At 33.3% G+C, this 13,628-nt stretch overlaps 1 long non-coding RNA gene across 1 annotated transcript; it reads left to right on the top strand.

The window, feature by feature from the left end:
* The first annotated feature begins 9,837 nt into the window (after nucleotides 1-9,837).
* Nucleotides 9,838-10,957, top strand: LOC105531387. The gene is made up of 2 exons (XR_001004793.1): nucleotides 9,838-9,980; nucleotides 10,601-10,957. It is a non-coding gene; the product is annotated as an uncharacterized LOC105531387 (long non-coding RNA).
* The last annotated feature ends 2,671 nt before the right edge of the window (nucleotides 10,958-13,628 follow it).

Raw genomic sequence — 13,628 nt, 5'->3', positions numbered from 1 at the left:
CAGGGAATGCTTGTTAAAATCTAGATTCCTGAGCCCAAGTAACTAGAAAGTCTATTAATTAATTAATTAATTAATTAATTTATTTATTTATTTAAGACGGGGTCTCACTCTGTCGCCCATACTGGAGTGCAGCGGTGCAATCTTGGCTCACTGCAACCTCCACCTCCTGGGTTCAAGTGATTCTCCTGCCTCAGCCTCAGGAGTAGCTGGGATTACAGGTGCCCCGTACCATGCCTGGCTAATTTTTTTTTTTTTTTTTTTTGTATTTTTAGTAGAGACAGGGTTTCACTGTGTTAGCCAGGATGGTCTCGATCTCCTGACCTCATTAACCACCCGCCTTGGCCTCCCAAAGTGCTGGGGATTACAGGTGTGAGCCACAGCACCAGGCCTAGAAATTCTAATACAATAAGATTAGGGTGGAGTCCAATAGTCTGCATTTTAATATGCAACTCAGGGGATTCTGATACAGGTGGTCTAGGGGCTCATTCGTTTTCAGAGCACTCACAAACTCCCAGAAATACATAAACAAGTCCATAAAAAATTTTTCATACAAGACATCCTACTCCCCAAATCTAATGATTTCATCAGATTTTCAAAGGGAGCTAAGACCTAAAAAATGGTAAAGGCTACATTGCCTCAGAAGGCCCTAAATCCCAGGTAAAAATAAACCTGACCAGCTACCAGATCGATCCCTTTATTTGTAAATTTCTTTCAGCAACACTAGTTAGGTCCCTTTTCCCCTTTTTCAGATGTACAGGCAGTCACTCTGGAGTCTTTACACAATTACCAAATGTGAATAAGGAAACTATTAATATCATAATTTTCTTTATAAGAGATTTGAGGTTTGTAATTTTTCTTATTTACTTTATTTGCACCTTTTTTTGTCCTCCTTCATCTTCCTAAATTTGTAGTTTTATTTTACTCTTCATTTAATGTAGATTATAGAGGAACTTTAAAGCTGTTTTTTAGAATAAATGTGCTGAGGCTTGATATGGTACATTTTAAAAACTGTTCTTATTTTTGAAAGCTGGTCTAAATATCTTTATGTATCCAAGGCCATTAAAAAAAAAAAAAAAAAAAAAAAAAAAAGGCTCTTTGGCCTCTTCTTTTCAGTTCCCTGGAGCTTACTCATAGCTGTGAGAAATGTTTTTTCTGTAAGTCATAAATACCTTTTCTTCCTCATAGAGGCATATGCTTCTCATCAGTCATAAAAAGGAGGATGCAACTTTAAAATGTTATATAGGCACTAAAAATAAATGGTAGGAAAAATTGCCAAGAAAGGACAGAGATGTATCATCACTGAACTCTTAATGTGAGAGTGCCTTGATCACCAGTATGTTTAGGTTTTTTTTTAATGGTTATCATGTAGAAAAGAGAGGAAGAAAAAGCATGTTTTTTCCAAATCATAGTAATATCTATCTAACACTTCTCATTATTACAGTGTTTACTATTTATATCCACATAGATTCTTATAAAAGAGAAATTCCACATCTTTTGAAAGCAAGAGTATTATATGCTAATGATGTATCTGCAACTAAAGTGCTAAGCAGAGGTTTGGTAGGCTACAAGTACTTTTGCACATATCTTTTGATGTTTTTTTCACAATTAAAAGTAAATAGTAAACAACGAAGTGGAAGACAGTCCCCTTTAGGTGGCCAGAGCTTTTCTCTCCTTATCGCTCTCTCTCAGATTAAAATAAAGGAAAGGATAAAGATGGCTTTACCTTGTTAAAAGACTATACAATGCTCTGAGAAGATTTCTGTGTATATTTCCATGTTAAGCCTTTCTTACCTGTTTAAGAAGAAAGTTTGTTCCCCTTAAAAAATTTCAAGCACAAGCAAATAGGTATTAAAGGATTTTTACGCTTTTGGAGAGAGGAAAGGTGGGTGGAAAGTAGAAGAAAGGCAGTGAAGACCAAAGCAGAAACTTCTTTTGCCCCAGTAATCAATCTCTGCATCAAAACATGTCATCTTACTTGCTTTAGAATAACGAGTGTTTGTGTGTATGATGTACATGAGTATGCATAAGTGTGTATCGTGTGCACAGGTACAAGAGTGAATGCTGTTAAACTAAATGGCCTGTTGTAAACTGGTTCTCATCTTTCTCCTGTGAAAGATCATCCATGATGGCCTCGTGGTGGTTCTTCTCCAAATTCATTTCAAGGTACTTCACAACATAAAAGTCTATACAATCTGCTACTTTTAAGTATTACTTTCCTGAACTTCGAACCCTTCCTCAATTTCACCTAACCAGTCAGAAGTCCCCTCTCCTAATTCTTTCCTGGCCTGAACCAGGGTGGGGTGCTTTCATCTGTTTCTCCATAGTTTCGGTAATTGAAGCTGAGGATCCAGAAGTCACCTTCACAGAAATTCCTCATCATACCCTCCTGTTACTCCCAAAACAAGTCAGAGTCCAGATTCTGTAGTGTCGTCAATCCTCCAACACCCTGTGAAATGGTGTTTAATGATCCTTCAAGAGCAAGGTAAGAAAATGTTAACACAGGGGATCATAGCCCTAGCACAGTAATTCTCAATACTGGCTGGACTTCAATAAATAAGCTGGGCATGATGGCATGAGCCTGTAGTCCAAGGAGGCTGAGGTGAGAGGCTCCCTTAAGCCTGGAGGTCGAGGCTGTAGTGACACATGATCGCACACAGCTGCACTCCAGCCTGGGTGACAGAGGGAGATCCTGCCTCAAAAATAAACAAACAAACAAACAAAACCCCACAAAAGCACTGGTAGCTGTTATCTACCAATAAGATGCTTTTGTGGCTTATTTTGTAAAGCCATCACTTGAGGGGCTTTAAAAAACACCAGGACCTCCACCCTCAAAGATTTTGATTTAAAATTTAGGGCCTGGTCCTACATGATTTTAATGTGTGCCCACAGGGTCAAGAATCATTATTCTAGACCCAGGAGAAAAATGCATGCAAAAACAAAAACTACTGCTATAATATGTTTAACTGTTAAGGATGGGGCCAAATATAAATTAATGGATACATATATATGATAAAGATTAAATTGTGTTTATTATCAAAATTGGGAGTTTGAATAAATATAACAGAAATAATGTTGGCCATATTTTTTAAAAAGCTATCATTGTCACTTATAGCAATTATTTATTTTGCCTAATTATTATGAATTAATAATGATATAAATACCCATATATACATCAAAGTAACTTAGTTTTATTTAATTAGATCACAGAAACATGGAATTAAATAATCAAAAGGCTGGATAATCTATTCTGTCCATATAGTATACACACTCAGATTTAATGAACATGACATTATTTATAACTTTAAAGAAGATATTATCTACCAGTAGGGTGCGTTTGCAGGGTTTTTTTTTTTTGCGAAAGGCTGGAGTGCAGTCGCACCATTGGGGCTCACTGCAGTCTTGACCTCTCAGCCCAAGGGGTCTTCCCACCTCTTCCTCCTGGGACTACAGGCTCATGCCACCATGTCCAGCTTAGTTGTTATTTATTTAGTTACTACTTTTTAACTTTTTATTTTAGGTTCAGGAGCACATGTGCAGGTTTGTCAGGTAAACTGCATGTCACGGGAGTTTGGTACACAGATTATTTTGTCACCCAAGGAATAAGCATAGTACCCAATACATAGTTTTTTGATCCGCTCCCTCCTCCCACCCTTAATTTTTAATTTTTTTGTAGACATGGGGTCTCACTATGTTGCCCAGGCTGAATAGAGTAGGGTGCTTTGAATCAAACTAGACAATAGCATAGTATTGCAAACCACTGGATTCCCTTTTACAAAATAAGAAGCAGGGATATGTGCCCAAAGACACTTTTTCTCAAACTAAGTAACGGATATTTTGAAACATAACTGACTGGCCAGTACCCTTGTGGTTAACTGATACTCACCAGATAATGTCTTTTTTATATATAACTCCTTAAAACATAGTAACTCCTTATAAAATATAACTCCTATTCCACATGGTGTTTTCTTATAGACTCCATAAATTAATGTTGAAGATAATGAAATTTAAGAATAAACAGTAGTAGCCCACTAAATAAAATGAATATATTCAGACAATTAGATGAAAATGCAATATCTATAGCGGAGCATTTTTTCATTAGTTTATACTTAAAATTTCAGAAATGATTTACCCTCATTTCCGCTTACTATTCAGGCAACAGTGATTTCCAACATTTTAAGCCTCAAGTTTTCTTGTGTCTCTTTCAGCCGAGGGTAGGAAGTGACTTTACAAACACTTAAGTACATCAGAAGAGCTTTCTATTTAAAGCAATTCTTCAGTGAAATCTTTTCACCATTTACTTTACAAACTTTGCATATTGTTTTTTATGTATTAAATTCCTTAAAATTTGGCACAACAATGAAGTAAAAACAGTATGTGTCCCTAGGAGACAAAACCACAAATATACACCAGAAAAATAATAAGGTTTAAAACATACAGGAGACATTGTACCCTCAACTATAAAGAATGCAAAAATATGAAATGGGATACCTAAAGAAAAAGATTTTTCTTATAAATTAAAATATGCTCACATCACCATATTATATTTTGAAGAAAGATTATCTCTATTTTTGAGATGATAGATCTAAGGTTGTAAAGCAGAATACTGGTTTTCAGCTCTCAGCTATTATTTTTGTCTGGAGTCTGCTGCACTATCTTTCTCCTTTGCCATATGCATTGTAGGTGGGATGTTTCCTGTTGTTACTATGTCTAGCTTTGCAGACTCAATTTTCAAACAGTTTATTTACTTCTCAAAGTGTGATCCTATAATTGTGTTTTGCTGTCCCCAAGTCAAAGTAAGAATTAGGATGTGTACTCAGTTTTTCTATTTAATATATTTTTTTGAAACAAAAATCAAACCCTTTGTTAACCTGGGATAATTTAAACAGTAACATCAAAAACCAAACTAAAAAAAAATACAATGGACAGTAAGATAAAATCACCTAACTTTCTTACAAATCTTTATCCATTAGTTTAGTCAAAACCTTAAATGTGATTGATGGGATACGCTTTTTGACTTATTATAAACTCTTTTATTATCAGATACAGTGACGATTAATTCACAGTAACAGCATTTCAAACTGGTGTTACCTCAAAACCACCCCAGGAAAAAAAAAAGTGTCCTTAATTTCCCCAAATCCTCAAGTTTTCTTTTTCTTTTTTTTTTTTCTGTCAGCTATGATGAGACTGTAGCTTATTAAATTCAAGGTAATTAAAGAAAACAACTTTCTTTACCAAGAAAAAAAAAAAAGATATAACCCTGAAAAGTTTTTGTGGAGACGAGACTTGGGAACCATAGTACCAACACAGTTAGCTTCCAGGGACATAAGACTCCTGTTTAGAAATTTTGTAGATATATGGAACTTAGCAAAGTCCTGAAAGATTTAATAAATGCTAAAAGAAACTGAAAAGAAATTTAATGAAATTCCACTAAAATTAAAATAAGCATAAAAAGTTTTAAAAATGTGATTCCTCCTGTTATATAGACTACACTGAAATCCAGTGTCTGTTTGAACTTTCTAGGCATCCTGCCTGACTTTCTTCTCTTTCACATTCCTGCTTCATTTCTTATGGCAGATATTAATGCAACAGGAGGCAGGGGACCGAGGTACCAGATATATCAGTTGTTATATAACCTTGGATAAGAGACCTTTTCTGGGTCTCTTTTTCCTTATCCAAAACATTGAGAGAATGAAAAATTACATGCTTCTATTATTATCACCTAGAAAAGTTTGCCTTACAACTCAACTTGTATCTGCATTCTCTAAATAGCTGAAAGAACTGGTTGTTCTTTTGTAATGTATATCGCTCATAAATATTTCCTTAGTATTGGTCTTCAATGGAAAGCCTATAATCTCCATAGTCCTTGCCTGTCTTATTCATAGGTGAATACCTGGCATACAGCAAGTACTTAATATTTTTAGAATGAGTAACTGAATTAATGAACGTTTATGCTTCTCTACATCACTATGAAAAACCTGAGCTTGCTTCTCAAGTCCTAGGACTTTCTGTAAATACATTTTTCCTAACTGTATTTATAATGCGAATACATTGCACATTCTATGTGTTTTCTCTTTGAGAAAAATTTCTGCTTATGAAAGTATTACTATTCTCTTGAATCAGGATTTGATGTCTCTTAGCAGTTGATGTTAACCTTAATTGTCTAAGATGTCTATAACTGTCTCATTTAAAGATAATATTTTTCACAAGGCATAACTTTAAAAAAGCATATTTAAATATAACTTAATTTTTTTTAGCAGAAATTTAAAGTAGCTTAATTACATCAGGATTTACAAAATAATATGAGTTTTCAAACTGGGTTACTGGGTGATGATTAGGTTTCCTGATTCTATGCAGAATGAATATATGAAAATACCACAAAAGATTTTAGAACATTTTGTAGAACTTGTTTGTAACATTTAAGCATTATTTCGTATGAAAAATACCAGGGATATTGTGTACCAGAATCCAGTCTATACTTGGTTATTTGAAAAAAACAAATTATCTTTGTTTAGTTTTCTAGAATAAAAGTGGCCTTTATGTGAAAATCTCCATTAAGTGTTTGCAATTTTTAGAGTAGTATACTAAATGTTAAGTGTGGTTATTCTGGAAGAGAAAATTCATTCTGCCTTTACATAAAAACCCCTACGTCTTAAGTAATTGTGAGCATAAATTATAAATTTGAAATTAGACACTTTTTGTTATCTATGCAACCATTTATAATTATCTTTAAAAAGTGCTTCTGAATGCTTTGATTGCCAATATTTATTATTTTCTGGGTCCCCCAACCAAACTGTTCATCACTTTCTTAAACTTATGAATTACAGACACTGTAATATTTAAGAAAAAATAAAAACCTATTTAAAATGTTCTTTAATATGTAAATTAAAATATAGATACTGTTCACCTTATAAATCTAGTGCTGTTCAAAACCTTACTGCTCACTAATTTATTCCCTGAAACTTGGAATCACATAATAGAAATGAAACATTAAGAATGACAGTTAAGTTTCTAGGATGGCTCACAAGAGCACACTAAGCCCATATATAGTACTAGAGTACTGACTATGAGAAATAGCAGTTTTTGACCCAGTTCATCAAAGATGGAGAAAAAGCCAGTTGATGGCTATAAAAGATATTTAGCCCTTAAAAGTCCTAAGGGATAGCTAGCCCAATACTTTAATTGTCTACACCCATTTAAATCAAACTTTTCAAGTAATCTTTGAGTGAACCAACCTTAAGTAACAGGATATATCTAAAGCAGACACAAGTTAATACAATTTTTAAAGAATAGAATAACCTATCTTTACATTTACTTTGCCAACTAATGGTTTTATTGTTTGAATTCTCAATAAGGAGAATGCCAGCTAATAGTTTTGTTGTTTGAATTCTCAATAAGGAGAACAGATAGCTTGGCTCAACACATTGGCACATGGAATATGTTGGGTTCTAATTTTAGTCTTTCCACTGACTTTCTTATTGCTATACTTTAAAAGGTCTTAAACATTCTGTATGTCTGTTTCTTTATGAGAAACAACAAAGATATTTTCCCCACTATCTCCCTCAACAAGAAGTTAAAAAATAATGTAAAGAATCTGGCAAATGTAAAAAGACACATAAAAGTCTGGTATACTTTTCAAAGAACTATAAATAGAATTTGTTTTATTGTACCAAATGAAATATTACCAAGTTAAAGCTTTACCATAATAGTCATTATTTTCTGTAGTACAACTAATATAAAGACAACACAGATAATCACTATAACAGTTAACACTTTTGTGTCACTTAGCATGTACCAGGCATTTTTAAAACATTGTATACATCTAAAGCATTGTTTATATCTAAAATCACTAAATAACCCTAAGGTGGACACAACTGACTAGGTCCATTTTACTAATGAACAGACTGAGGCACAGAATATCCCATAGCTAGTTAAGTGGTAGAGCAGGGATTTGAATCCAGACAGTCTGGCTCTAGGGTCCATGCTCTTAACATTTTTGCAATATTGCCCACCTAATGTGAGGAAGCAAAGAAAAGAAAATATATTCACATATTTGTTCACTTAGCAACAATCACGAAAACCAATGCTATAAGTTATGAGTTGAATATTTACATTAACCAAGTTGGGGAGCATTTATTCAAATTTCTCTACCATCTGAGTTTCACATTTACAGATGTCCACTTTGTTGGCAAAGTGCAGAATAGACCCACAATGAAGTATATCAGGTCCTCAGAAAAATGTAGGAGTTCAAGAAAGCTTTAAAATAGCTTTAAGATTAACAGATAATTTTATTGCTAAGAAGAAAAAAAGAAAAAATTCTTAATGCATAATATAAAGATTCTAAAACAGTTATTAATAGTAATATAATTTTATTTTCATTTTTGCCTTGTACTAATAGTGCACCCTGTTTATTCAATGAAGACTTGTACATATCTTCTCTCTTACAATTTATTACATCTTTGTGATATTTTGTTCTTAATAAAGGTAACTTAATCCTTTTTTTTTTCATTTTTTTTCATCTACTATGGTAGTAGATGCTATTAGTAATAGGAGAGAAGGAAAATGAAAAAATTTAGTAAATGTCCACAACATGCTAGGACTTCATACTCTATCCTTCAGAGTCATGACAACTCTGAGATATGCATTCTTATTTTACTGATGAAGAAACTAAAGTTCAGAACCTTAACAGTTCATTAAAGGTTCTATATTGTAGTATTCAGTCTATGCAGACAGTGTTCAAACCCAGGAAGGTCTCTGAAAGCTCTACAGGTTGTCGCCTATTAATAAAAAGGGTATAATGTTTATCATTGGTCATCTGTGAGTAACGGTAATTAGAAGAGTGTAAAAACATATTGATAAGCTCAGCACTTAACTTTAAAAATAATTTTCATGACCTTTCTTTCTCAAAGCCGTTAAGGATGCAACAAAAGAAAATGATGTTCGTCTCACTTTTGTATTCTACACGTAAGTTTTTGGATAGGTGTTTACAAGCAGTGAAATATGAAGAAACACATCCTTAAGTATGTTCCTCAGAATGTTTGTTACAATGATAAAATAAGATAATGTCTATAAAATGTTTAGTGCAATGAGTGGTGCAAAGTTAAGTACTCAATAAATGTTAGTGACCATTATTAGAAGTTCAGAAGAATTACATATTAAGACCCCTTGAAAAAATACTGCGGTAAAAATCTTTATCCAGCATTCATTAATCATAATCATGGTTTTAAAACCTTATTTGATAAAGCAGCCTTTTGGGTTTTTTCAAGTGCAAAGATAATCATACCTACTAAGTTATCACAGAACTAGAGGACCTTGGAATATACTTTGCTAAATGACAGTAGAAAGCTGTAAAATAGAAGAAATGTATCAATCCCTAAAAAATGCACAAGTGAAACTTCATTTCTATTTAAGAGGTACACTGACCTCTTAGAATTATTAGCTAAATTTAGTAAACTGTCTTTTCAAATATTCTTTTGTTTTGAGACAGGGTCTTACTGTGTCACCCAGGCTGGAGTGCAGTGGCATGACCACGGCTCCCTGCAGCCTTGACCTCTCAGGCTTAAGTGATCCTCCTACCTCGGCCTCCTAAGGACCTGGGAATACAGGCACTTGCCCTATGCCTGCCTAATTTTTTGCATTTTTTGCAGAGATGAGGTTTTACCATGGTGCCCAGGCTGTCAAACATTCTAATAAGCTTTCCAAACATTGTTGGTCTATTAATTAAAATTAGTCTGCTAGCTATTGCATGGAAAATGAATCAATGCTGGTATTGTCTCAATTAGAATGTTTTAAATATAAGTAAACAAATAAATAAGCTCCAAATTCTATAGTTCTTATTTTTAGATGCCAATCTGCTATAAAAGCATGGTCTGCTGTACCTGAGAATGCGAGGAAATTAAGTTCAAGATCACCTGATGAAGTACATTCATCAATTTTCAACTTCATGCATTGGCAGAATTCATCAACCAACTGTTACATGATATGCTGTTTATTTAAAGAAGACTTGTACATATCTTCCTTTTCTCTTACAATTTATTACATCTTTGTGACATTTTCTTCTTAATACAAGTGGCTTAACCAATTATTTTTTTATAATGCTCTTAACATTTTGGACATTTCTTGAATCTTCAGTTATTAAATAGATTGTTAATTACTTAATACAGACAGAAACTGGTGTCCAAAAAGGCTTAAAACTTAAGATCAATATGAAATGAAGATAATTTATTGACAGTGTTGTAAGTTAAAAGAAAAATAAGAATTAAAAAATTAAATTTCTTCAACTTCCTCTTTAAAGTATCACTCCAAGTGATACACACTAAGATATTCAAAGCTAACATTATGGCCTAAAATACTTAGTACAACTGAGCAATTTATAAACACTTCTAAATAGTATGAAATCACTCTAAACATAATCAAAATAAAGTTGGCATCTGTATTGCTGACACTTGGTAGCTCTGCATTTCTTACCAATATATAAATTTTTAAATGTTTATATTCTAACAACTGACACGAGTATGTGCTAGATTCATAACAAATTATGAATGTGATACTTCTACTCTCCTTCCACCTTGGTTTGCTCGACATTATCACACTGTTCTATAAGGAGGTGCCAGCTGAGGATCTTCTAAGCTGTCCAGTTGAATGTGTCCCTCACCATCATTTGTTAGGATCTCTTACATCAGTCTAATGCACTTGAAGTAAGGCTTTTTTCTTCATTATTCACAGCTTAGTCAATCATACCTAGGGCATTCTCTTTTGAATACATATAGACATAATTTTTAATCTCCTTCCTTTTCTTTTCTGACTTCTACCTGGTTATATCTATGACACTATGTTGACTGGTTTCCAGTGTCATTTCTGTTAAACGGATTTCTTATGAGATCTGTCACTGTAACCATGATTCTATGGGAAAAAGCATTATTGGTTTTAAACTGAAATAAAAATGAACTTCTATAATACAAACCTTTTATAACTAATAGTAGGTTTTTCTTGTTAAACCTAAGGAACATTAGTCTAAGTTTAAATATTAACCCTAAGGATAAAGAAAAGCTTGGCCTACACAAAGTTCTGCGGTTTGGCTCCTATCTAACTCCCTAGCATCATCACTTACCATGCAACCTCTTGCTCTAGAATTCTGCCACACTGACCTTTGTTTAATATTTGTTGCTATGCTCCCTCCCCCCTTAGAACCTCTGTATATGCTACTCCTTCTTCCCAGAAAACTCTTTTCTTCATCTTGATCAAATTAACTTACTTGAGATCTCAGCTAAATAAACACTTCCTCCAAAAAAAAAAAATTCCTCTTGATCCCACTGAGTAAATTCTCCTAAAAGCCCTCATATTAAATATTATGTACCTCTTTACAACAATTGAAACGGTTCCCACTTTGCATTTATTTGTATGATTATTTCACTAATATCCTTTTCTATCTTTAGATATAAGTTCCGGGAGATCAAGACCTATGTCTATTTTCGCTCACTATCCCACTGAGCACATAATAGTAACAACATATGTTTGTCAAAGAAAGACTCTGGCAAACCCTTTGTGAAAAAGTGATAAACACTGAGTCAACAATAACTACCGTTTAAAGAAATTCACTATGACTTTTCAGCTAAAAAAAAATACAGAGCCATATTAGAAAGAGCTCTTTAAACTTTCAGAAGAAATAAAAAAGTTCAATTTCTGGGTGTAAGTGAAGACTAGATGGTAATTTACATCATAAAGGTACCTGGAAATAAAGTAGACGCAAACAAAACTTATAAAGAAAATGGAGAAAACATAATCTGTATCCTTTGTTACTTTTAGCATTTATATATGATTTATAGTTGTAACTGTGTACTATTTACTATTGATCCTAGGGATCAACCTGGGTAAAAATTTTATTTATGAAAGAAAAAAGAATCACAGTTAGTATTCTTCCATGTTTGCTGCCTTAAATACAGTGTTTTCATTTCCAACTCATATTCAGAAAACGCTTACTTCAGACTCAAATGGACTTTCCAGTCATAACTGCGAAGACCTATTCATTTCCTTATTTTTTGTGCAAATGATTTTCCCCCTTTCTCTACTTCTTTCTTTTCAAAACTACATTCAGGGAAATAAAATTTTAGAACCATAAAAGTAAAGGTACGGTATATTTCTAAGCATTTCCCTAATTTACCAGGCTACTCTGAATTTTAATCCCAGCTTTCAAACTAGTAAAAATAAGCTTCCCAATCCTCTCATCCCATTGGAAGCTTTGTCTTTACCTGAATTACCCTCTTCTGTGACAAACTAGTATCTAAACTCCACCTAAACCCTGATTAACTCAGGTCCTCCCCAAAAGCACACTGTGATTAACTCTACAGAATTCTAATTGCTTTTTTTTTACAAGGCATATTTACACACTCAGTTTAATGTTATTTTACAAAGGTTCTTAAAGTGTCTTTCAAGTACAGGTTTCAGTCACTTAAAAAAAGTACTTAGTCTTCAAACCTTCTGTTTTATTTTTGTCCTCTATTCAAACCAGTACCTGATTATAGAAAACATTACAAAAATAGTACATGATTATACTATCTGTATTTTGAGTGAACATATAATAATTTGGATCACTGATTAAAATAATAAAGTTCATTTTATTCCCATATATTGTATCTTATCTCAGATTGAAATTGTCTACCACTTCATAACTGACATCCTTTATCACCAGCAGCCCAGTCTATATTTTTTCCAGGACAGTGAGAAGTACATTTTTCAGTAAGAAGCAAAATATTTAAAAACTACATTATATCCATTGTTCCTTCCTCAATTGACTAGGCTTTTCACCCTGTTAGATAAGATTAGATAAGTCTGACAGACTTTATTCTCTATCAAGCAATGATGACTGTTAGCCAATACTACATTCTCTTCAAGATATTCTAGGGATATATTCATGTGACTATTTAGACTAGATCTGCAATTTTCCTGGGTCATTTTTTATTTCTTTAATACATAAGTATATTTTCTCACCACAAAATCATTACATGAATATAAGCTTATTGCTACAAATAAATCCAAGTAATGCTAAAGATTACATAAAAAGAATTCTTCAATCTTCCCACATCCCACATATATACTTTCTGTATACAAAGCATGTAATTTGCTACCTATCTTCCAGATCTTTTCTTAATGTATTGAAGTATTTTTATATGGCATATACTGTATGTCTTTATGGTATAGATAGTATAAAAAACATATTGTATGGATGTTAACGTATACATTCGTAAACATTACATACTTATTATTCTGTACATTTTTTACATAAATGAAATCATAGTGTGTATATTATTTTGTGATGTGCTTTTCAACCTAGCTTATCTTAGAGATCTTTCCATGGATTTAAACTATAAATCTAAATTTTGCATGGTTGTTTTTCGTTCTTATCTTCAGATACACTTGATAGTATTTCCCAACTTTTTTTTTTCTTTTGAGACAGTCTTACTCTGTTACCCAGGCTGAAGTGCAGTGGCATGATCTCTGCACTCAGGAGGCAACCTCTGCCTCAGCCTCCCGAGTAGCTGGGATTACAGGCATGTGCCATCACGCCTGGCTAACTTTTTATTTTTAATAGAGATGGGGTTTTACCATGTCGGTCAGGCTGGTCGCGAACTCCT

The sequence above is a fragment of the Mandrillus leucophaeus genome, unplaced genomic scaffold (genome assembly GCF_000951045.1).
Source record: "Mandrillus leucophaeus isolate KB7577 unplaced genomic scaffold, Mleu.le_1.0 Scaffold880, whole genome shotgun sequence".
In the NCBI taxonomy this organism is placed as follows: domain Eukaryota; kingdom Metazoa; phylum Chordata; class Mammalia; order Primates; family Cercopithecidae; genus Mandrillus; species Mandrillus leucophaeus.
The sequence above is the reverse complement of the archived record's forward strand: the minus strand, read 5'-3'. Positions and strand labels throughout refer to the sequence as shown.